Source organism: Zootermopsis nevadensis, unplaced genomic scaffold, assembly GCF_977971745.1.
Source record: "Zootermopsis nevadensis isolate Lab colony 2312 unplaced genomic scaffold, Znev_1.0 Znev_ptg000031l, whole genome shotgun sequence".
Taxonomy (NCBI): domain Eukaryota; kingdom Metazoa; phylum Arthropoda; class Insecta; order Blattodea; family Termopsidae; genus Zootermopsis; species Zootermopsis nevadensis.
The window spans coordinates 1,911,804-1,938,524 of NW_028259163.1; the positions used below are offsets into that span (position 1 = coordinate 1,911,804).

Consider the following 26,721-nt stretch of genomic DNA (forward strand, 5'->3'; position numbering starts at 1 on the left):
CCAACCCAACCTAACCTAACCCAACCTAACCTAACCTAACCTAACCTAACCCAACCTAACCCAACCCAACCTAACCTAACCTAGCCTAACCTAACCTAAGACCCGATATTCCTCATGCAAATAAATAAATAAATAATCTGTGCATATATATACGAAAGTTGAATACGTGCATCAAGTAATTAGACCCATTCTTTAATATATAAATTGACGGAATGAAATGCTTTACCGTTTCTGACAAGGAAAATATAACCTGACTTTTTCAAAATGCAGGTCAACTTTGTGCACTATAATTAAATGCTCGATTATATTCGTAACGAGGGTCAGATGACAAGTGGCTGGTAACTCCAGCGTGTTAAGGTTGATTTTGATGGTCGGCTGGCGAGCCTGTTTGTATGGCCGGCAGATGGCTTATGTCTATTATTAAGACGCAACGGAAACCCTTTCGTTATTACACAAAACCTTTGTGTCTCTCGGCCAGCAACTGACATAACATGCCCATTACAAAAGCGTACAAGGAGGCCGTGGATTTTTGGTCCTTTACATTATTGAATGAATTAGCTACATCAACATAGTTCTGATAACAATAAAACATGTTTGTTAAATTGGGATTCTGTCCTCATTTCACCTGAAGATGGAAGTTGAAGCAACATCCGAAACGTTGTGTTTCTAATAACGCCTTGACGATGGATAATGTAAGAAATATAAATAACAGTGTAGTCCACTATCGTTAGAAACCTTCGAACTTCAAAATATAAGTACCGGTGGTAAGATATTTACGTGTTTGTAAAACTACAGGCATAATCATTATCACATCTGCTAGTACGAAGTACGAGTAACATGAGATCTGTTAATCTCACGAGATAATTTCCTCGCTAGAAATTTTAATCTCTCTTCTCTGCGTTTATTTTGCGTTTAAAAAAAGATGAATGAAATGAAACATCTCCGTCCATCCCTCAACAGTCGATACTAAATATTTGAGGTTTTTAAAAAGAATTTTTACGTTTACGAGGAAATATTGACAGAAAAAGACTTCTTTAAATAAAAATAAACATTAAAAGGGTTAAAATCCGAAAGGAGACTGCGAATCCAGACTGAAGTGACATCACACATGATATGTATCACTGAAAACCACAAAGGAAGTAACACTTGATCGTCACTACCACTTTTCAAGTTTGGACTGGCAACTAGTGGCAGGGGGCCCCAGAATGTAAACAGATCTGCTTACTAAGCTGACGTTTTAGCCTTCCTGTCGTAATAACAAGAGAGACTGAATTCATGTGACAATTTTTCACGGGCTGATCAAACAAGTTCCAACAAAAAGTTGGCTTTATAATGTTGCGAGAAGTGTCATCTGTCTGTTGAATCAAGTCCTTAAGGTACGGTCACATCACCTCTACCTGCACGGATCGTACAGGGTGTCCCAAAAGTCAAGAAATTCGTATTCAAGTGTATAAAACGTCATAAATAACCAAGTGTACAGATGTACAGGAATCTTATGAATCTGCAGTTGAACACTAACTATACCTACATGGACCAGAGTATTTCAGAAGCTTATAGCCGCTCAGATAGTCAATAAATTCCCCCACTTTCTATCCTCCCATCTACGTTTTGGTCTTCCAGGTTACTTCTTCTCCTTTCTGTGGCTCTATAACCCAGTGTGTGTCTTCGCCGCGTCCTTTCGGAAGTTTCTTAGTCACCGAAGTGTGCATTTGTGATTAGTGACTGACCAGCCCACTTTCAGGTTTGAGGTTTCACTAATTAAAATGTTACACGCTTTTTCGTATCCTTAATTCTTTCTCCTTCAGTCCCCATCTTTCATTCTGTTTCATCAATTTACTTTCTTATCTCCTGAGTTTAATCAAAATGTTATCATTTTCAGAGGAGTTCTGCATCAGAATTCATTGTCCAAAGTTCCCTGCGTAAGGTCAACCAAATATTTTCGTATTTATAAAAAAAAAATATTATTATTGTTCCATATACCAGTGTTTATCACGCCGAGTGTCACAAAACTCAACTAAGCTCACTGGTAAATTAAACTTCAAGAATAAAGCGAAAATCTGAAGTAGTAAACATATAAATATCATCCCATAATGCCTAAAATCCACTGACAGTTTTTGCCAACCAATCAACCGAGCTACCAAGTTATTACATAAATACATGTCTTTTAAAAGAAAGTGGTACTGGACTTGTCTTTTAGAGGCTAGCAGCAAAATCGTGGGTCCCGAGTGTCACTTCACATAAACCTCATTACATATATTAAGCGTTTTGAAACACTCGCCAACGTATCCACAAAACTTCACTGTACTGTTGAACAGTTCAGACGCTCACACATTCGTGTGTAAAACTGTAAACAGACTTCCCTTGATGGACCATTACCTAGAATATAATAAATTCCTACTTACCCTTCACGCAGGTGCAACGAGAAGGCAGCTAAAATAACAGGTTGATTACATATCAACTCGGAAGACTTAAACCTGGAAAAAGAATAAACCTATTAAAATTCTGGTACAAAAAGAAATTTCAAACTTACAAGGGGGGGGGGGGGGGGGTTCAACAGAAACCAGCCAGCAGCCCGCTGAATCACTTCTGATCATGACAACTCACACCTAAAATAATAAAGTCGATCAAAGCCACGATAAGCTGACAGGTGCGAGAATATTTCCATACATCTTAGAAATCTTTCTCTTTACGTCTGGAGAGACGCATTAATAAAGACAATATTGAGTATCCGCGTGGATCCTACAAATGGATTACCTTCAATAGCGATCTTGCAAAATGTTCAGAGAGATAACGTCACTTGAAGATGGCAGTCTTCTGAGGAAGAGACGATTCGAAATACTGGAGGATAATATTAAAATAAATCTCACAGTAACAGTGTGTGAGTTTGAGGGCTGAGTTCCAACTTGGTTCAGGATAAGTATCTCTGAAAGGTTCTTGTGAACACTGTAATGCACCTTCACGTTCCATGAAAAGCGACTTATAACTAACCTGCGCTATCATCACTTACTTTTAATTGCAGTGACTCAAAATGCGACATGTTTCTCCAAAAATATGTTAAACACCTGCAATACGAAACATAATAATAATAAAAAAAATTAGGAACAAAAATTTGACGATTTGGATCAGAGTGAATTTTGCTTACGAAAGAGTACAAAGGCAGCCAAACGCTTCTTACCAAAGCCTCGATCAAAACAGTGACACGGATATTGGACGCGAAGCAGAACACAATGCACATCACGACTAAATCAGTCGCAGGTTAGAAGCGATTTCACGCCTCAGTCACAAACGACTACCACAATTTCTTTCTTTCTACTAAATCGTGTGCTTCAACCTTTCACGTCCTGTTAATTACCAATGTCACTTTTTTTTCCCCCCCCTTTTTCAAACACTGTCGATCTACCGTAGGTTCAATCTTCCTACGACTGCTTTCGTTGGTACATCCTCCTCGGTTCTCCTCAGTCGGCATAGCAGGGCACTATAAATCATGCCTCGCTGAGTATTTGGTACCATTTCTGCATGTCCCGCGTTCAATTGTCGACCCAAAGTTTTGGTACTATTCATCAGTGTCACGTACTGGAGCCTGCATCTCCAGGTGATGACGCCATTACAGGTGATTCCCCACGTGATGCGCACGGCCGACTGGGGACTCCACACTCGTGGATATATCACGTTGCCATAAAAATCAAAATATCCTCAATATTCACCAACGTGTCACGTGTGAGAAGACTGATTTAGACTTTTTCGTAATGTAACCGCCACGGTGGTCTAGCGGTTAGAACGCTGGCCTTGTAATCCTGGGGTGTCAGGTTCGATTCCCGGCGGTGCCCGAATTTATAACTTGTGTTGGGCAAGGCCGTGGTCTAGGCAACACGGAGTTTTCCTCCGTGGCATCCCAACAATTACTCCATTCACACACGGAAGAAGGCAATGGCAAACCACTTCTGGATCATCTGCCAAGAACGTATATGAACAGGTCCCAGTCCGAGAAGAGAAAAGGATGGAAGGATCCTGTTCATCTGGACCTGTCGTCAGACAGAACACTAAATAAAAAAATAACTTTTATTGTCAGATTATAACCAAAATTTGAATGTGACGAATTTTAATGAAACAAATCAAATATAAAATTTGATAAGAAAAGATTCCGTTCAGGGGTTCTGGAGTTGTTACTTGCGGATAGAGGAGGGGGGGGAAGGCACTCGGTGAATTTTTGCAAGTTTTGGTTGCGAAAGACAATAACAATGCCGCTATTATCAAACAGGCCGACTCGCTCTAGAAACAGAGTGTAGCGCACTGAGAAACGCTGGAAGATTCTCTCTTACAGAATAAAACATCCGACGAGACACGTCCGTCCAGTGGACCGCATTCCTTATTCCCCTCTCTCTGAACGATTTCGCCGGTCGCCCGTATAAGGAACTTGCCACAACACCAAAGGCGTCTCACAAACCGCGCGTCCGTATTTGGAGCATTCCGAAGCTCAGATCTGTGATGGGTTGAAAGGGGCAATACGACGAGCGACAGATTAGCATAGCGGTAAAATCTGGCGGGATGAAATGTCTCCGCGGATTAACACATGGACCATAAGCTTCATAACTTGTTCCCTTAACCATCTCGCGTTATAAAATTAAGGTTACTTGGATGGGCGAGGAATCTAGCACGCATGGGGGTAAGAGAAGAGACCACTCTTAAGATATAAGCGTAGACGGGAGGATAATATTAAAACTGATAATAAATAGTAAGGGAACTGTATTCAATGGCGGATCTATTGAAGACGGCAAGAAACTTCCTGATGTTTTAATTTGTTTACTAAATAAGTAACTACAAGCTTCTAAAGAAGATCTCAGCGGAATAGATTGGGTAAATGTGACGTCCAAAGCCAGAATGAGTTAAATACAATTTTTATAAAAGCGTCGTTAAATATAGAATAATTAAATTGTAAAAATATATGGCCTTGAAATCAGCTGCTTCACGACGCTGACTACAGATGTCAATATGTCTTGATTGTTGTAAAAAATATAAAAAAAAACCGTGGAAAGAAAGCCTCTGTTTGTGAAGAAACTTGAGAAAGCAAGAACGTGATTTTCAGAAGGACAAAGTAAATGTTAAGAAAGTTCTGAGCTGACGTCCAGTCGAGCGAAGATGTCGAAATGCAGAACGCCACGAAAATGTTGAAGGAGCCAGAAATATACCAAAAAGTATTTTTGGACTACGTGTCTTTCGTACAGGCACAAGAGTTTCTATGAGTATTCATTTCAATATTTCAATTAATATTTATTTACATTTTAATTTCATAAGTTTTATACTTTAAACCACAACTTGTATCTTCCTTTTAATATATAAAATTATATATAAAAATTTACCTTCTCTTATTTAAAAAAAAATTCAGTAAGATTGATTTCTAAGTTCTCGAAAATTATTTTTCGTTTTCTAAACTGATACGACTTACACCCCCTTACCCTAACACCGGCGAATTGTGTGAAAGCTAACAAATGGTTAAGATATAACTAACTAACCAACCAACCAACTAACTAACTAACCAACTAACTAACTAACCAACTAACTAACCAACCAACTAACTAACTAACTAACCAACCAACTAACTAACCAACTAACTAACCAACCAACTAATTAACTAACCAACTAACTAACTAATCAACTAACTAACTAATCAACTAACCAACTAACTAACCAACCAACTAACTAACCAACCAACTAACTAACCAACTAACTAACTAATCAACTAACCAACTAACTAACCAACTAACTAACCAACCAACTAACTAACCAACTAACTAACCAACTAACTAACTAACCAACTAACCAACTAACTAACTAGATGACTTACGGAACCTGAAGGTTCATCACCGAATCAACCTAAACCCTCCACCGGTTCCTGTCCTGGGCATGGTTAGGAAATAAAACAGCTTATTTTATGGTGGTAGTAATGTAAAGGGAAATATTTAAATTACGGTGCACCACGAATGCCTCAGACATACAAGGCCGAGGGGTTGCAGAAAAACAGTAGCTCCTGAAATTACGAGGCATTGATACTTGATAGCACTAATTTAAGGCATGCCATTGGCTTGAATATAAATCGGTTTTTATAACCAAACCCGGGCGGTTATAAATGATCACAGAATGTTTCTTTCTATCGACATGTTATTTTATTTCTCTCGCTCTCTCTCTCTCTCTCTCTTTTTTTTCCCGTTTTGTGTGTCTGTAATCTGGTATGTAGCGAAACTCACCCAAAGGGTAAAATAGCATTCACGTAACTCCGCTACTGTTCCAAAGATGGAGACACGCTTTCGTGCGTAACACCAGAAGCGTGTGGAACCACTTTCATATAATTGCTGTGTGGTTTTATAACATACCGAGTGTTTGTCTGTCAGACTCTAGAAACCAAAACACCCCTAGAAACGATTGGGCCATAAGCTTTCTTCAAAACACAAGACGACATTTAAACCAAAAATAAATTAACAGGAGATTACAAACGTTGCATAAACTTTACCCTTCATCAAATATTATTATGATGTCCAGATAAAAAATTATGAGATGGGTAGAACATGTAACAAGGATTGGGAAGACGATAAATGAGACAAATATTTTTGTTTTAAAAACCGAAAGAAACAGTCTATTTAACAGGCCTAGGCTTGCGGTAATATTAAAATAGATCTTATGGACATAGGGCGGAAGGATGTTGATTGGATTCATCTGGCTCAGGATACTAAACAGCGGGGATCTGTTGTGAACACGGTAAATAACCTTCTGGTTCCAATAAGGACGGGGAATTTGACGAGCTGAGCGTATATTTAGCTTCAAGGACTCTGACTTATGGAGTTAGTTAAGGCTTTGACCGGGATGTTCTTTTGTTAAATCTTATGTGGTACCGCCTGATTCGACTTCTAATGGTTAAGTGAAGTGTTTTCTTCGCGGTACGGTCTGGATTCGTAAATATTATGAAGACGAGCTTCGGCTTCAGAGGGTTAACCAGCTGATTTTCGTAATGGTGAGGTGTAGTGTTTTCTTCGCGGTACGGACTGAATTCATAAATAATATTCAGACGATCTTCGTCTTCAAAGGGTTAATGATGTCAGAATAGAAGTGGAACCATGGAAATTGAAAATCGTATCCCAATAAATGTCTAAGCCTGTGAGAAAAAAAAATTATAAATTGCGAACAGGAAAATTATGTACTATCTAAAGGTTGGTGCAAAATTCAGGACCCTGCCCAGACTGCAAATATGTATCAACGTGTAAGGCGACCATTTTGAATAATTATAGTAAAGAATATTTATCTGCTTGTACAAATATTCGTAAAGGAAGACAAGGGAATTAATTAAATTAAAATGCAATCGTAAAGCAGAAATATATTCATATGCGTTCTTATTTCAAGTTTTTACTGACTTTATTCTGTGTATCAAATCCTTCTTACATCTGTTTTCTGATGGTTTTTCGTACGTAAAGACGTCAACTCGCGATATTTCGGTCTTAACTACGTCATACGAACATCAATCACTGAACAAAACACCGTAACATTATCGTCTGCAGGAGGATCGAACATCATACGCCTATGGGCTTTATATATCACACGAGGAGAGCTATACCCATTTTATTTAAATTTCAAATTTTTACCCGAAGAAACGCCTCTCCATTTCAAGCCACCAGTATTACGCCATTTCGTGATCCTTAAAACACAATAATTTATTTTATCCGATTTCTTCCTTTCGCCCGTGTCATGTACAGGATAACAGAAAGAATTCTTATACCTGGCACCGCGCAAAAGTGGGGTAGACAAAACTGATCTCCATTACTCTTCGTTTAACGTGAGCTTATTACATTTGGTGCGATTTCATGTCCTCAAGGCGGTAAGTATAAACACGATTGTCTTCTGAGATGATGCACCGTTGCCACTGGGTGGTCAGGAACCTTGATGCGCTTTCTAAAAGTCGCGGTTTCAAAACTCGGCCCCGGGCACTGATCGTCGAGAATATTTCTGAATGATTTACCCTGTGAGAAAAATTCAGATTTCGTGATTGTTACAGCAGGTGGTATATAAAGTAACCACTTTTCTTTAAAGGGTCAAACTTTCTATGTAACAGCCCTAAAATGACAGTATAATTTCGTCTTCTTCGGAATGAAAACAAAAAAATAAGAATTTCAGAAAAATAATTCACATTAAATGATCCAGTTGTCCTTTTCTACATATTTTTATGCTTGTAGTAAATAAATCTTCTTAAAGCAAATCGGCAAGTAGTATATCTCAGGTACGTTTACACTGACATTCAATACATTTTCAATTCCTGTCTCGTATGATTTACTGCGTCAACTCAACAAACCTTAGACCCAGAATTTCCCGTTCGTAAATCTGGAGAAAAAAAATTTCCCGTCCACTCAGCTCATTTTATAAATCCGTGCGAAGAAAAGGAAATATTAAATTTTGAGGCATGTTGCATTGTCCTTCATAGACAATTCAACATGTCTTAAGAATTTTGTCATGCTTTTAGGTTACAAGTTTCATAGAGTCTCCGGTAACGACTTAATGTCTATCCATGAGATGTCTCTCAAATAGACGACCTTGTTCTGATATAAGAGGATTACAGAAAGAGGGTGACGCGTCACAAGGAGAAGGAACATACCAAACAGCGCGCTTATCCGTCAACAGAACTTACCAAAGTTCCCATACATCGTACGAGACCTGAGGTTCTCACGACGGAGATTTTTAACATTACCGTCTTCTGGATTATTGCGTCGCGTGGTCTGGTAGAATTTTTCCGACATTTCAGACGTCCTGGCTGCCTCCATCATCAGGGCAATGATTCCTGACGATGGAGGCAGCAAGGACCTCTGAACAAACGCGCAGAATCCCAGAAAACAATAATCTTCATGCTCGTACATTCATCCCCACATCTGTCTGCCTTCTTCCTATTTGACGCTGATATCTGAATTCTGTTCTGTGAGATAAAAGGTTAACTTTTTCGTGATCAATTGAAATATACTATGCCTGCTTTCTATCAGAAATTACTGACAAAATTACGAGAACCACTGTAATAAGATAAGTCTAGTCACTAAGACACAAAGTAAGTACTTTCCGAATGCAATAGCACTATCGATGCGTCAACATCGATATATCGATATATAATCTATGTAATATTTTTGTCTACCTGTAGGTACACGCCCATGTATTTACAAACCCACACACTTGTCTAAATAAAAGAGTAGTCTAAGAAACTAATTAATATTGAATTCATTCAATTTCCTTATTACTACAATTATTCTACCCGACGTACTACGACGAAACACCGTCAATATTTCTTCCTAATTGAATCAGATGTCAGATATTTTGCCGTATAATACAAGTAGCACATAGAAGGAAATTTGACAATTGTACCGTCTTTACCGAGACTTGAACCCATATCAATTTTTCGGGGTTGTAACTTTTGTTCCTTTAATTTCCTCCAGAAAGAAACAACTTTGATCCTGGCGACGTCTTCTGTCGCCCTTAGCTCCCGAGATAAAGGAACAACCCGGGACTCAAACCCAGGACACCATCGGAGTTTTGATATCTCTGAACTCTTTCCCTGGTTTCAGGACATAAGCATGCCAAGTTTAGGGTAAATCGGACTATCAGTTCTGGGATCTATAAGCGTGTACAATTTCATTTTTGAAAGACGAACAGAAGGCATTCCGAAAAGAACAAAAACCACAGCGGGTTTTTTTTGAGGGGGGGGGGGCCTGATCTGAGACACACGTCACGTATCGGGAAGGCGAGCCTGTAATAGCGTGGTACCTTAGTTTGCTTGCCTCGTCCAGTAGATGCTCGTTAAGCCAGCGGGCATCATGCTACATGTACAGCCATTCACGTTCTGATTGCCCTAGGTCCTCGGGGAAAAAGCGCAAAAACGTCTACACAAGTAAGAAACCTCTGATTGGTTAGACTGTCACTTTATCATCAGTGTCCCTTATGTTTCGTTGTCAAGACGTCATTACAGAATCAACTTACAGATGGTCCACAAATGGCGAATATTCAACACGTAAAATTACATCGGCGAGTAAGAAATACCAACTTCTTTAGATGCATTCGGCGTTGTATTTGTCTGATTTTCGGACTAGCGTATCAAGAAATGATTGGATGAAACAGGGGTTAATAGAATGTCCATCCAGAACATGTTGGTACACGTTAAATTACAAATAAAATAAGAAAATTTATGAATTTATTAGTATTTTCCTGCTGGAGAAACATTCTAATACATAAATTAAATAAATAAAATTCAATTAAATTTAAAAAGTAACTTCCCTCAACAGGAACCGAAGTGAGATCTCCAATTTCTTAAATTACCGTTTAACTGATATAATAAAATTAACCGTTTCCTAGACAATTCGCATAATTCTATTTAATTTTTATATAAACTAAAATACAGACCTACAAAATAAAATTTCCCTAAAAATTTTCATCCTCGAAGCCTAAATACAAAATTTAATTAAAATACATTAAATAATTCCAGAGATTAAATATGAGGACAGACAACAGAACATATCGTCAACTTACAAATAATATGTTCCATTTATTTCGTGTAGAAAATTCAATAAAATCAATTGACTTTTTCGTACTTCCGTTAAACTCTCATTACCGTGGTAACGATTACCAACACAGCAATTAAACTTCTTCGTGCAAATACTCGTTTCAATAAATCTAATCTTCATTTGTTTATATATTCATATCTTTACGTTCCTTTTTCCATTAGTAGTACACATGGACTGCTACGAGATGGCAGGAGTATAATACCGACATTGACACTACAAGACACCAAATGTGTGCAGTGCATAACAGATCTTCTACGTAAGATATCTCGTTTGTAGCATGGAAATAGTTAATATCTGATTACAGAACATGGAGAAAGGGTAGTAACATGGAGGAGGATTATATACTGGCGTCACTAGAAAGAAATCAAACCGCCTGAAGGCAGGAGCAAATAAAAGTCTGTTTTTTTAATGGATTGCCATAAGATGCTATTATAGTAGAAGCTTCTCTACCTGGTTAAACCACTTATTTACCTGTACTGGTACAATTGTACGTTCTCCTGTCTCATTTTATTACTCAGGAATCACGTATTGGTTCAATAATAACACATGAAAGGGAGGAGGTCAACCGAGTTTTATTATTATTCTTCTTCGCTATCCTACTTTTATTATAAGCCTCGTTTCGTTTGTATTTTTCTGTAATCATGTGATCGTACGTGTCCTGAGTTGCTCTCACTACTCACATTTCATTTGGAATATGTTCCGTGCAAAGTAATAAGCCATCAGGCCACATATACTTACAAAGTACTGCTGATTCTTTATAAAAGTGGAACGTATCTTTCCAGCCCTTCGATTTTCCTTCTCTTACGTTTTAGATGGATTCACGTCACGTTAGTTCAGTTTATTTCCGTTCGGATCAGTTCAGTTCGATTTATATCGATTTAGTTCCGTTTAGTGCCGTTTAATTCAATTTCATTCAGGTAAGTTCCCTTCAAATCAGTTCTGTACAGATTAGATCAATTTGTTTCGGTTTACTTCAATTTGGTTCAGTTCAGCCACTAAATTGATACAGACCAACCAAACAAAACACAACAAAGTCAACCTAACCTAACCTAACCTCAATTAATACAGACAACCAAACAAAACACAACAAAGTCAACCTAACCTAAATTGATACAGACCAACCAAACAAAACACAACAAAGTCAACCTAACCTAAATTGATACAGACAACCAAACAAAACACAACAAAGTCAACCTAACCTAACCTAAATTAATACAGACAACCAAACAAAACACAACAAAGTCAACCTAACCTAACCTAACCTAACCTAACCTAACCTAAATTAATACAGACGACCAAACAAAACACAACAAAGTCAACCTAACCTAAATTGATACAGACCAACCAAACAAAACACAACAAAGTCAACCTAACCTAAATTGATACAGACCAACCAAACAAAACACAACAAAGTCAACCTAACCTAACCTAAATTAATACAGACAACCAAACAAAACACAACAAAGTCAACCTAACCTAAATTGATACAGACCAACCAAACAAAACACAACAAAGTCAACCTAACCTAACCTAAATTAATACAGACAACCAAACAAAACACAACAAAGTCAACCTAACCTAAATTGATACAGACCAACCAAACAAAACACAACAAAGTCAACCTAACCTAAATTGATACAGACAACCAAACAAAACACAACAAAGTCAACCTAACCTAACCTAAATTAATACAGACAACCAAACAAAACACAACAAAGTCAACCTAACCTAACCTAAATTAATACAGACGACCAAACAAAACACAACAAAGTCAACCTAACCTAACCTAAACAACCAAACAAAACACAACAAAGTCCCTATCTTCAGGGCCATTATATAACTTTGTGTCCAACAGCTCTAAAGACAAAGCTGCCCGTGTTCGAATCTGGACTCCAGCTAATTGGGAGAAGGATTCTAATGGGTGGAGTCAAATGTTTGATTATCTCTCCCTTGCTTCCGTATTTCTGTACCTTTTGTTGCTTGATTAGTGTTAATGTTAGTCGTCGTAGAAATCTACGGACATAAGTCTTTACACCATACTAATGTAAAAAATAAAAGAAAGGTAGTTAGGACTGATTGCCTATCTCAGAACGTTAACCACTGACCCTCGAGACACACTGAGCTCACTTACACTAATTTGCTTTTAGACGTACAGTGGCTGTAATACTTTTAAATCATTAAGTACAGCTATGTGTGAAGTAGGAAGTGGCAACAATCTTTTTTATATCCTACATCGATCTTATACTCGTTTACTCCCAATGCAGTCAATGGCGGATAATTACAGAATATGAGCTGGTATGAATTCGAAGAAAGTAATATTAACGTAACACACCTTCGTAGCCGTCAAGAGTCGATATTGTTTGACGTCAGGATAAATAGAAGAAAGCACACATGACTCCTAAAATTGAAACGAAAGTAACCATAACAGAATGCATTGTAAATTTACTTTTTAACCGATACGTTGAAAATAGATTTTGTAGTTTCTTATAAAAATAGAGTCCTTCGTTTCCTTTTGAATGACTCCCTGTAATTTTTAGACGAACCTCGAATTTCTAGGATATAAAAACCTAGCTCAGTTCTTCAATTCCGACGAAGTTACGGACATAACCTCACATTTACTTGGAAGGAAATTATACAAAAATACCAAAAGAAGTCACGCCCTCTGCCTCGTTCTAACCTAGTGAATCACGTGTCTGTATACACAATTTTCCACAATACCTGGAAAAGTTTCTAATAGGTTCCACCTCAATTATTAGAAATGTATTTGAATTTCATGCGCGTGGTATCACCACAGAATGGTACAAAATCCTTACAAAATTCGTCAAACCTAATAAACATGGTAACAGCTGTAATAATAGAAAACTATATTTCTGATAAAATACACAACAAATTCGGGAAAATCTACCTATTAATCACTTAAAAATCTTTCAAAAACATTTTTGTTAAAATATACATAACGCCAAATTTATCATTTGTTGTATATAGAAGTCAAAACGTGTACCCCATTCTGAGAAACGTAGACTGAGGGCCAAAGACACAAAACGTGCATCCTCCATATAATTTTATCACGGGGACTACAACAAGGAGGATGAGTTAGGCGGGGCCATGTAACACGCAAATTAAAAATAAATTCATAGGTCTGCAAAAAATTTTATATCACCCAAGAAAAATATTAAGACGGATTTCAAATAAATGCTATTTGAGTTTGTGGACTGGATTCCAGTGTCATCGGATATGGTCCAGTGTTCGTATCTTGTCAAGACGATAACGAACTTTCAATGTTAAGTAAGAAGTATATAATTTCTTGTTTGACTGATCAAGCTTCAAGACCTTTCAACGTGAATTTAGACAGACGGCAATTTTAACCAGGCACAGAGTGTCCATATCAGCGAGATGTTGTAAATGGAGGAAATCCACATATAGCTGAAAGAGACCTATAATCAGCGAAGAGTCCAATCCATAGCAATCACAACTCGGGAAACAAAGAGAGAAATAAATAACAAGGCCTCTTTCTTTCGTCTGTTTTCTCCTCGTATTCTCTATTGGAAGCTGAGCTTTACATAATACGATTTATGGGGAAGTACACATACCACGCACTTACGCTTTTCCGGTTCAGAGACAAACGTGTTACATTCATTACAGAGAATATTTACTACGAATTAGTAGCTTACATTAAATATGGTCGGATGATGACTAACCCTTTAAAAACCGAAGCTCTTGTAAATAATATTTAAGAACTCAGTCCGTACCGCGAAGAAAACACAACTCTTCACCATTACAAAGATCGATTGGTTAACGCTGTTTAAGGAAATGATCGCTGTTTATAATGAGACACGCGCTGCGTACATATATTTAAACATCTAGTCCGTACCGCGAAGAAAACACAACTCTTCACCATTACAACGATCAACTGGTTGACGCTGTTTAAGGAAATAATCGCTGTTTATAATGAGACACGCGCTACGTACATAATATTTAAAAATTCAGTCCGTACCGCGAAGAAAACACAACTCTTCACCATTACAAAGATCGACTGGTTAACGTTGTTTAAGGAAATAATCGCTGTTTATAATGAGACACGCGCTACGTACATAATATTTAAGAATTCAGTCCGTACCGCGAAGAAAACACAACTCTTCACCATTACAACGATCAACTGGTTGACGCTGTTTAAGGAAATAATCGCTGTTTATAATGAGACACGCGCTACGTACATAATATTTAAGAATTCAGTCCGTACCGCGAAGAAAACACAACTCTTCACCATTACAAAGATCAAATGGTTAACGCTGTTTAAGGAAATAATCGCTGTTTATTCTGAGAATCATATGAAACACACATCCTGTCTTATTTTTAATGCAGACGGTACATATAGTTACCACCGACGTTCAAAGGGTTAATGAATCGGGAAGGATGTATCAGAAAGCGGTCTTAGGGTATTTTATCCATAGGTTTATTGAAATTTCAACGGATTATGTTCCAACAAAGTAAAGTACGTACGTTATTTATCCAAACACATTAAAATTACGTCTAAACCACCTAGCTAATATAACAGGAAATGCATGATCAACGTAGAGACATTTGTTATGAAATTAAATGCATTGTTTGACCATAATTTATGCACTCTTAGACGGTTAATGGATTCGTCCTCTTCTAAAAACACACCCACCCATCAGTTTACTAGATGTGAATGCAATAAATTGTTTTATTCTATTAAGAATAAAGAATTTATTGCATGAATCGTTACACATGACTACTCTGAAACATGTAGATGCCATTAGAGACAAATGTGATAAGTAAGAAACGTGTTAAAGGATTCACTACAAGCACAACAACAGGGAGTCCCCCGTACAGGTTCACCAACCTAGCCGAGATTTCAGAACGGGGAAATATGATATATTTAAAAATGTCACGGATTATGACAGTCACGACGTCTTTGTACGCGTGTATTTATGTAACTGGGCACTTAAGACATGGAAAGCTGCTTTTACTACCGGTATGACTGTCACTAAAGTTACTCGTTAAAGGACTCGATAAGGACTAAGATAATAATTAAGCAAAGAGAAACCGAGGATCTATGCATTTTTAATTAAAATACGCTGCGAGTTTGTATGATCAAATCATTAAATTTGTTCAAACATTTCTCTTTTTAGAAAAAAAAAAATTAAAATATCATCGTAGAAATCCACTTCTTGGTTTATCCCATCCTGTCTCAAGGACAAGGCGCACTACATGTGGAAAACTGAAATTAGTTCCTTTGCAAGTTCTGAAACTCTCAGACTCGTACAACGAACAAGTACCTGTCGTCTGAGATACTACCAACTTCTCTGACATACTTTGCATCTGATCCTGGATAAACTTTACGCACTGGTCTGAACAATGGGTAATTAAAATGCAACTTCGATGTCACTAGACTAGTTCATTTAAAATATACTATATCCTTAATTAAATTATGATCACGGAAAGTTATCTTAAATTATAAAGTAACTTGTCGGCGGTTGCTTTTACTAGAACAGGGGTGGACAATTATTTTAACCTACAATCACACCCCGCGCCTCAAATCCTCACAAGACCTAAGTTCTTTTTCGAAACTTTAAATAATTACAAACCACTTGAACATATTTTACAGATAAAGCTGTTATTATTCTGGGTTGTTAAGCAGTGCAGACTATTACGTAAATACCAACATTTCGGAGGAACATACTATCTCAATTCTCAGCCCTGAAGATGGAAGCATTATTTCCCCCCGAAACACTTATATCTACTTACACGTTCACACGGCGATGTAACCAAGCGAAATATCACTGACGTCTTTACCTCCGTGAAAACCTCGAATCTGAATAAAACCATGAAGTTCGATCCTTCTTTAGAAGCTAACAGTCGCTGAGCTAGTCAAGAAATCTAATGCCTCTTATGGAATCTGAAAGTTCATCACCGTGTTCACAACAGGCGGCTATCGGTCCCTATACTCAAGCCACATAAATCCAATCAAACCCCTTCCCAGTCTCACTAACATTTCCCATGATATCTATGTTAATGTTATCCTCCAATCGCCACCCCCTTCTAGTGTCTAGGTCAAAAGAGAGTGGAGTTTCACCTCCACTGCCCCACACGTCTTCATGGCATGGTCCTTAGTTACATTACAGCGACTGGGTGGAGGGGAGGGGATGACATTTTCGAGGGTCGCTCTCTAACGCGGACCGCATTTTGAGTACCCCTAAACCAAATCAGACCTGAAGCATGCAATGGTGATTGCGGGGACGAGTAGCCGCGTCTTTTGAAGGCAAAAAAAGGAACGTCGACCCCCTACAAAATCGCGTGCTCCCGTGCTACACCCCCCTCCCCTTCGCATAACATCTTTCTGAAATAATAATAACAAAAAAGTCGTCTACGATACATTTTAAGTGTGGAATGTTAATAGCAGGCGGCAGCAGACATCACACTGGTCGCACTCGACATAAATACATCGACTACTTTAATCGCTTCAAGCCCTGACGATATATCGCAAAATGGTGTGTATAACAATGCTAGACCAGCTAGACCGACTTGCTCTAAGCCTCTGAAGCCGAAGAATCCAGTCCGTACCGCGAAGAAAACACTACTCTTCACCATTACAAAGAACAACTGGTTAACGCTATTTAAGAAAATGATCGCTGTTTATAATGAGACACGCAATGCGAACATAATATTTAAGAATTCAGACCGTACCGCGAAGAAAACACAAATCTTCACCATTACAAAGATCAACTGGTTAACGCTGTTTAAGGAAATAATCGATGTTTATAATGAGACACGCACTGCGAACATAATATTAAAGCATTTAGTCCGTACCGCGAAGAAAACACTACTCTTCACCATTACAAAGATCGACTGGTTAACGCTGTTTAAGGAAATAATCGATGTTTATAATGAGACACGCACTGCGAACATAATATTTAAACAGAGAGTCAGTACCGCGAAGAAAACACAACTCTTCACCATTACAAAGATCAAATCGTTATCGCTGTTTAAGGAGATAATCGCTGTTTATAATGATAATCATATGAAGCAAAACTTACTGCGTCTAATATGACAACGATGAATATTAAAGATGGAGACAGCATGTATTTTCAACAGAGGCAAACATTTTCATACAAGTGCAGAAGAGTATAAATAATTATTAAAATACTATATTTCATCCTTGAAGATGAAGACAGTACATTCCTCCGAAATGTAACCGAGATCTTACACGGCTCAACAACCCAGAAGAAAACCACGAAACACATAATCAAAGGCATTGAGGATGGAGTCGTTGTAGCCACTCCTACGTAAAGTAACAAAGAACTACATTTGTAAACACCCTGTTGCATCAATTCGATTGCCATTCCTGATTCTAAAAGGGAAGGGCGAGTTTTTTAAGTTGGTGTCTCTCTTCGTCATGTTACTTATTATAATAAGTACTGCTAGAAGGTTTAGGGTGATTATTTTCCTGTGGCATCGCATGATGGCAGCACCTGACACGCACCCTCATCTACAGTAAAGCAACGCGAGTTGATATTCGACCACACTGCTCAATATAAACGGATGCGACACGTCTCCCCAGTTCCGAAAACCAGACAGACAATTTTTGTTCTGTCCTGTTGCTAGAAATATCGCCCGAATTTATAACTTGTGTTGGGCAAGGCCGTGGTCTAGGCAACACGGAGTTTTCCTCCGTGGCATCCCAACAATTACTCCATTCACACACAGAAGAAGGCAATGGCAAACCACTTCTGGATCATCTGCCAAGAACAGGTCCCAGTCCGAGAAAAGGATGGAAGGATCCTGTTCATATGGACCTGTCGTCAGACAGAACACTAAATAATAATAAGATGAGGTGGTCTAGCGGTTAGAACGCTGGCCTTGTAATCCTGGGGTCTCGGGTTCGATTCACGGCGGTGCCCGAATTTATAACTTGTGTTGGGCAAGGCCGTGGTCTAGGCAACACGGAGTTTTCCTCCGTGGCATCCCAACAATTACTCCATTCACACACAGAAGAAGGCAATGGCAAACCACTTCTGGATCATCTGCGAAGAACGTATATGAACAGGTCCCAGTCCGAGAAAAGGATGGAAGGATCCTGTTCATATGGACCTGTCCTCAGACAGAACACTAAATAATAATAAATAACCCGATTGGAAAATACCTTTATAAATTTAAGCCATTTACGAATTGGTTATCGCGAGGTCAACATTCCAAATAAAAATGAAGCCGCTATGAAAGTCTTTATAAACTTACACAGCCATTAAATTTATTCAGGACTGACTTAAAATGCACGAAGGATTATTTAGTTAAGCTGAGCTCCTTTGTAATCGTCACCTTTTTATTTAATACTCATTGATTTTGTCGCAAATCAAACATCACTCCTTCCTATCGCCATCATCCAATCATCCTGGAAATGTTATCTTTCCAATAACCAAATTCATCCGCACCTTCTTACTTTCCCTCTTCTCATACTTAGAATCATCCTCTGATCGCCACGAGAAGCAATGCTATTCAATCGGGTTTCTTCAAATACTTACAAATTACGAGAATAACCTTTCCAGGTTCACAATTCACCTTTAACCTTGAAGTGTGATCAGACCTTTTCTAATAAACTTTATATAAAAGTTGACATTTCAGGTTCTCGTGGCGACGAGTATGAATCTGGGTGTTTCACCTGTATTCTGGAAGAAGGAAATCAATATCTACCAGACTACAAGGCGCAACATCCTAAAAGACAGTCATATTCACATTCGTAGCCGTGAGAACATGAAATCTCACCTTATGATAGAGTCATGACGTCTCTTCCCAAAGTCAAAACCAAAAAACCTCAAAGAAATTGATACAAATATATCGAAAGTCACGATGCGGTTACACGTTGTGATTAGGCAGTGTAGACGTACACTGATGGTGTGGTTCATCCTGTGATTACGCAACGCGCTAAGGTTTCCCGGTAGCTGGCTGCAATGAGCGGAACCACGCGGACTGTTTAGAACAGCCGACGATCTGTCGTAGCAACATCGACAGGACGCAAGTTTTCGTCATCAGTGCCACGAGTAATGTCTGGCAATATGGCCGCCAGCGTCTGTCTCGTCACCTGACCCCCCTGCCACCTCGTGTTTTTGTCTGTGGTCACAGCCAACAAAACACGCCTCATTCATCCATCTACAGATGATTCATCTTATTTTTATGGTCCATTATAATTAACCAAAATATCCCTTTTAAGACAGAGACTAAGCATTACGCCGTGAAGACGTATGTTGGCGTGGAGGATAGCTCCACGCGTTCTAAACCTCGGCACCAGATGCAGATCGAGAACTGAACTTCAAGGCCCAGATCCATGGGCTCTAGAGTAGGTCTTGACGCGGGAAGATGGAGACGGTATGTTCCTCCGAAACTTTTGAATTTACCTACAAGACCAAAAGACGTTGGAGCCTCAGGAGAAAATATACATCTTCCTGATGAAGGTCGTCTGTGTAGATCGGTAACTAAATGTGTTTGACCGAAATGAAGGGAAAACAATCTTTGGGTGGGTGGAATACGGGATTAAGAATCGAAAACTGTCCTGGATTTCTGTCCCAGTGAAGGTATTTGATTAAGAAAATTCTTCGTCTATGATATTGAACGATAAGTTTCAATCAGGTCTATGATAAGCTTTTGGGCATTGAATATTGATACGAAATGTCAGAATTTGACGAATTTAGTCGGACACATCAGGGATACTAAATAAACGAAATAATAAATAAGATAAATTAAAAATACCAGCGGAAATATAAGAGAAGTTCTATAAACAATCACAAATGACAGCGGCCTATTGTCGGCATCTCGCTGTATTATGTTCTTTTTTTCCTTGCATTAAATGAATGCAGAATCCAAGCGTCAATAGACTCGTGTATTACCATAGTTGGCAGCCCTGCGAGTTACGCCCAGGTGTGAGATGTTGGTAATCCACCAACACGATAATAAAAACCAGTGGCATTTCACGCCAGTACAGAACTATTTCTGCTACTCTTAACAACCTCTACGACAGCGTCTCACATTTAAATTAACCACCATCAGCGTAGTCCTACACTCGAGATATCTTCATCAGGAGAGATAAAGCCTTCGATCTCAACCTGCAGTTCAGCAAGTGGGCAGAGGGCGGTTTGCAATAGCAACAACATGCAAAGTCCTACAGGATCATTATAATGACTGGTTACTGAATACAGGGTGTTCTGCACACAGTAGAACCGACATTATTTGACAGGAATATGGTATATGATGAACGGGACGGAAACGCGGTGGTATACTTCAAGAGATACACAAACATTCTGTCTGAATAACCTAGCCTAGCCTAACCTAACCTAACATAACCTAACCTAACCTAACCAAACCTAACCTAGCCTAACCAAACCTAACCTAACCTAACCAAACCTAACCTAACCTAACCAAACCAAACCAAACCAAACCTAACCTAACGTTACAGACACTTTATTTCTCAAGGGATAAAGACCAATTTTTTTAAAGGTTCCATGTTTGCCCGCTCTCACTTCTGATAACGACATTCGGATGGTAAGGAACAGAATCGCGTGACACAGACGACGAAATTTATATTCCATAAATACGTATCGTAAATTGATAATTTGGTCGCTTCCATAGCGAGGAGATATTTTATGAATTTAAAAATAGTGAGCTACAGATTGCTCGGCACGGACCGCCGTCATTTCAGACCACAATTTCAACTGTCGCCCCAAATAAGAGCTAACCTAACATTTATTGAAGTACGGAGATACCTGCGACCAAGAGCACATCCTTTTCGTTACATCATTAAATACCAACATTTATGGTACATAGCACGATCAGTTGATACATCGCCATATAATAAGCTGGTAAATGAAAAAAAAACCGGCCTGTTGTAGACCACACTTAATATAAATCACCCTGTATACTGAGCTGTGATGCGTAATTTACGATATGTTTCGCGTTTATCTGATATAAAATACATAGGATGTTTCAATCCGGTACAACGCCGACTGAAGTTTCTAAATAATCAACAACTGTATTATGCAACAATATTCAGGCTCAGCTACCTAATGGAAATTATCTGAATAATTACCGGAGGTGAGTTCTCCTTTCACAGCTTCGCCCTCTGCGCCATCTTACTCTCCTCATCAACATATTTTTTCTTAATCTCAACCTTCAATTTTTTTTAACTCCTCCTTAACATTCTTATCGTCATCCCTACAAGTCCGCATAACCCAGAAGATCAACATCGTCCTGGTGATGGCAGCAAAAATTTCCTCCGAAACTTCTGCCAATATCTACCAAACTATGCAGTGCACCAGTCTTCATTCGCGAGAACCAATGACCTCGTTTATGTACCACACTGTTCACAGAAAATGACCCACAGTTAATTCTCCCCAGTATCGTAATTGTCGTTATTAAAGCCAATACGCAAAAGAGTTCACGAAAACTGAATCTTTTGCCGTTCCAATAAAATTCTGATATAAGAATTATCAATGTCGTAACTTAATTTTAATACGTGATCTCAATTAGAACGTCCTTTATGCATTGTATATTCCACAGCATTACGTCCATAAAGCTGACTGCCACGAACAACATCCCACACGCCCAGTTTTCTATGTTAAATAAATAGTGAGAGTCTTCGTAGATTTTAATCACACCAGAGCTCGGGGTCCGTACGTCCTAGTAACACGATGTTGATAGCAGATCTGGCATAAATGACTGGAAGTTGTGTTGATCTCCATGACAAGTTTTGTTGACACCAGTGGCGTGCAAAACTCTTTACGTTTTGAACCGTTTTCAAGAGCTAGTATAAAGGTTAATTAGGTGAACTTTTATTTATTTAGTGTTCTGTCTGACGACAGGTCCATATGAACAGGATCCTTCCATCTTTTTCTCGGACTGGGACCTGTTCATATACGTTCTTGGCAGATGATCCAGAAGTGGTTTGCCATTGCCTTCTTCTGTGTGTGAATGGAGTAATTGTTGGGATGCCACGGAGGAAAACTCCGTGTTGCCTAGACCACGGCCTTGCCCAACACAAGTTATAAATTCGGGTACCGCCGGGAATCGAACCCGAGACCCCAGGATTACAAGGCCAGCGTTCTAACCGCTAGACCACCTCATCTTATTATTATTTAGTGTTCTGTCTGAGGACAGGTCCATATGAACAGGATCCTTCCATCCTTTTCTCTTCTCGGACTGGGACCTGTTCATATACGTTCTTGGCAGATGATCCAGAAGTGGTTTGCCATTGCCTTCTTCTGTGTGTGAATGGAGTAATTGATGGGATGCCACGGAGAAATCGGGGAAGCCCCCGGAGTAAAACTCCGTGATGCCTAGACCACGGCCTTGCCCAACACAAGTTATAAATTCGGGCACCGCCGTGAATCGAACCTGAGACCCCAGGATTACAAGGCCAGCGTTCTAACCGCTAGACCACCGTGGCATGTAAGGAAAAACATACCCGAAATATCGTTATGTCCTGTATCCATCCAGAAACGTGCACCAATAATTTATCAAACAACAGAGAACTACGAATTTACATTAAACTTGGTATGAGCGTCTTTCCACCTTTGTAAGTTTTACTCTTACTATAAGTAAGAATCAAAATGGCGACCGGGAAAACTTTATTCGACAAAAAATTTGCAATACTTGCCAAGTTTTTAATGCAAAAAAACATGGCTAATTTATTATGCCTTCAAAGCCAAGTGGTAACTATATGTACCACATGCAGTAACATTAAATAACATTTCCCGAAGAGTGTGTTTACGTATTTATTACAGTCTAATTTTCAGGATAAACAGCGATTATTTCCTTAAACAGCGTTAACCAGTTGATCGTAGTAATGGTGAAGTGTTGTGTTTTCTTCGCGGTACGGACTAAATTTTTGTGTCTTCCGGCATAGAAATGTTAACACAAATATAAAACGCCACTGAAAAACTGTGTAAAAGCGAAACATTTTTTAAAAAAAAAACCAGAGAAAGATACGAGATACGAAATCTTGCTTTGGAATTCGAACATCGTTCACAAGAATGTTATCTCATCGCCCGCGGTCAAATGGTAATGCACTATCTTTACTTATGTTTTATTCAATCTGGTCCAATCTGTAGTCCCTCTGTTTCCAGACTCATCACGAGATGACGTTAAAGACAAGCCAAGGCTTTCGATGTAATAGGTACAGAATGTTAAATGAATTACTTTACCCTGGAGTAGGAAGCTGATAAATACACTGCCGCCTGACAGAATTATTGTTACATAACACACAGCTCATTGCATCGTTCACAAAGGACCGCCTCTGTGCCAGTTCACTCCATCCTACACATTAACACTCTATTATGAAACATATTTTTATATTATCCTCACATATAAGCCTTGATGTCCACTGACCTTCATTTTATATCTTGGTTTAAAACCTCTTCATATGGTACGACGTCGTGAGGATCTCATGGCGGTGAGTCTGAAGATGACTTCTCTTCTGGGTTGTAGCGCCGTGTAATCTGGTAGAAGTTTACCGATGTTTCGAAGACGCTATCTGCCTCCATCATCAGGGCGACAAGAAGTCTTCATATATTCCAAACGTTCTCATCTCTCGCTTATACCCTTCTTGCGCGTCTAGTACATGTTACATCATATCTCTCACTATTTATTTTTCCGCTTGTGTAGATAATGTCTTGTAAATTTATTAATATATTCAATAGTATTGATCGTAAGTTTGTCTGTCGTCAGTTAATTAAGATTAAATTAAATTATAATGAGACCGGAGAAAATATATATGCTTATAAAATTCTGGTAGGGAAATACAAAAATGACATAGGTTACGAAGACTAATGTAAAAAAGGTTATTAGCGAACCATAATGTGAGAGAGTTTGTTTAGATTAACTTAAATGAGGGAAGGGATCAGTCAGTTAAAATCTTTCTTATAGTTCTGTTCTATTCTCCATTATGTCTCTGTAATCCTAGCACTGGTTTACCCATATGATATCCGAACTTAACTTCTGACACTCCCTGTACTCGGTTTGTCACAGTGAACATTAATATGAGCTCTCAGGGTGAGATAATGTTCACCCATATTTCGTCATCAAATCGCTCTTCTATGTTAAACTTTTTGAATCCCGAAGTTCGTCTAAAAATATTTAAGAATCCGGTCCGTACCTCATAGAAAACACCACACTTCACCATTACGAAGATCAATTGGTTAATTCTGTTTACGAAAATAATCGCTCTTTGTTCTGAGAATCGTATGAAACCCATAAATACAAACTGTGGGCAAAATACAGAACTGTTTATTGTTTAAACAGGTGGTACATATAATTACCAATAATCTTTAACGGATTAAACCATTGCTGTCTCCATATTTATCACTTTCGTGATTAAACTAGCCTATTTTATACATACTATGCTGTCCAGAGCAGCCACAATTTGGCCTCCTTTTCATTATTGTTTAAAGAAAATATTGATTTAATGATTTCTTAAAGAATTTTTTCTTAGCTCAGGCTATACGTCGTTGAATGACACGATGATTAAGGAATAATAATCATCAGGGTAATATGTGATGATGGAAGAAGCAGGGACCTCTGAAACGTCGGTAAATTTCTACCAAACTACGTGGCTTTACAACCCAGAAGACAGCCATCTTCGTACTCACCACCATGAGAACCTTAAATCCTACCTGAATTATTAAACATTTCACATAATGTATATTTAATTTAAAAATTAATCACTGAAAAATTACTTAGACTAGTGAGGCAGATCTTTAACTCTTTAAATATCAAAATAAATCTTCATATGATATCAAAATCCTAGTTTTAAACCTGGTAATGTTGCCTGTTATTCATAATATAAATAATTCATACTAACTTAGGTGTAGTCTACTTTTAAATGTTATCAATATACAACTTAACCAACATGTCAACAACAACAAAGAATGCCTACTTCAATTTCAAATCACACACCAGAAGTTTCACAGTATTTTATATCTTAATAAACATTAATTACTCTGATATGAATATTGCATTTCAGTAATGAACAATATTTATTAAAGAATTATTCCTGAGGCTGAAGAAGACATTGAAAGGTATTTGCTCAAAAGACACCCATAAGTTATTCCAATGGATGATATTTTAATTATATGCAGAGTATTGCCTAAAACAATAATAATATTATGGTCCTAGCACCAATCATTTTGGATTTAGTACAAAACAATACTACAATCATAATTATAAAAATATTAATCTGGTTCTAGGTCCATAATAATTTCATTGTTTTCACTGTCATCAGAAATTATACAATCTAAATACTTTGCTCCTGTGATACTGTGACTGAAAATCATTGCTCTCATTATTATTATTATTATTATTGGTAGTGGATAAAATAGAAAATTTTCAAACAAACTCAGATATCCATAATATAAGCACAAGATACAGATATATCCTTCACATGCCAAACCTAACCTCAGAAATCTACTTCAACCAAAAATTATCATTTATTACAACTTCATTTAAGCAATAGTGAGTATAATTTCTTGTTTAATTACTTTCTCAATAATACTGTGGTTGACTGAAAATTACTGTCACAATTATGTAATATACATCTTTATTATAAACTTATGTATTCCAGAGATGTTTCACCTTAAACCTATAATATTATCATATTATGGATACAGTATATAAAAATGTCAGTCTTGTGTATTAAGTACTTACATAAATAACGAAGAAAACACGTTGATAAAATATTATTCCGTATAACAGGCTCACAAAGACAATAACAACAGAAACGTCAACACAATTTCAATGCAATAAGACGCCATATTGACAGAGTGTACAACATATGAATGATAAAATAATCTTTCAAACAAAGCCTTATAGATGAAATTTACCGATGGACTGAATGTTGAAAAGATGTACAGAAGGGACCAAAGAATATGAGATTTTGTAGGTCCAGAAGATATATTTAAAAATATATAAAAAAAAACATTGAAAATTAAAACATCACAGTAAAAATTAGAAACCATGAATAGCTCTGTTGGCCAATTTGTGTTAGTGGACTCACCGTTTAGGAAGGAGATAAGTACAGCAGGAATACATTTCTCAACATTTGCCTGGTTTCTAGTATCGTAATTAGTGTGTTAAATTATTAATT

General features: G+C 37.9%; 1 protein-coding gene across 1 annotated transcript in view; it reads right to left on the minus strand.

Annotated features, from left to right (window-relative positions):
• Positions 1-26,401, minus strand: part of LOC110839780 (uncharacterized) — a 180,290-nt gene extending 153,889 nt beyond the window's left edge. Inside the window, exons 1-2 of the mRNA XM_087359245.1 lie at positions 26,283-26,401; positions 2,403-2,474 (exon numbers count right to left, since the gene is read on the minus strand). The gene's annotated coding sequence lies outside the window, so the exon portion shown is untranslated. The remainder of the gene's footprint in view (positions 1-2,402; positions 2,475-26,282) is intronic.
• Positions 26,402-26,721: the final 320 nt, after the last annotated feature.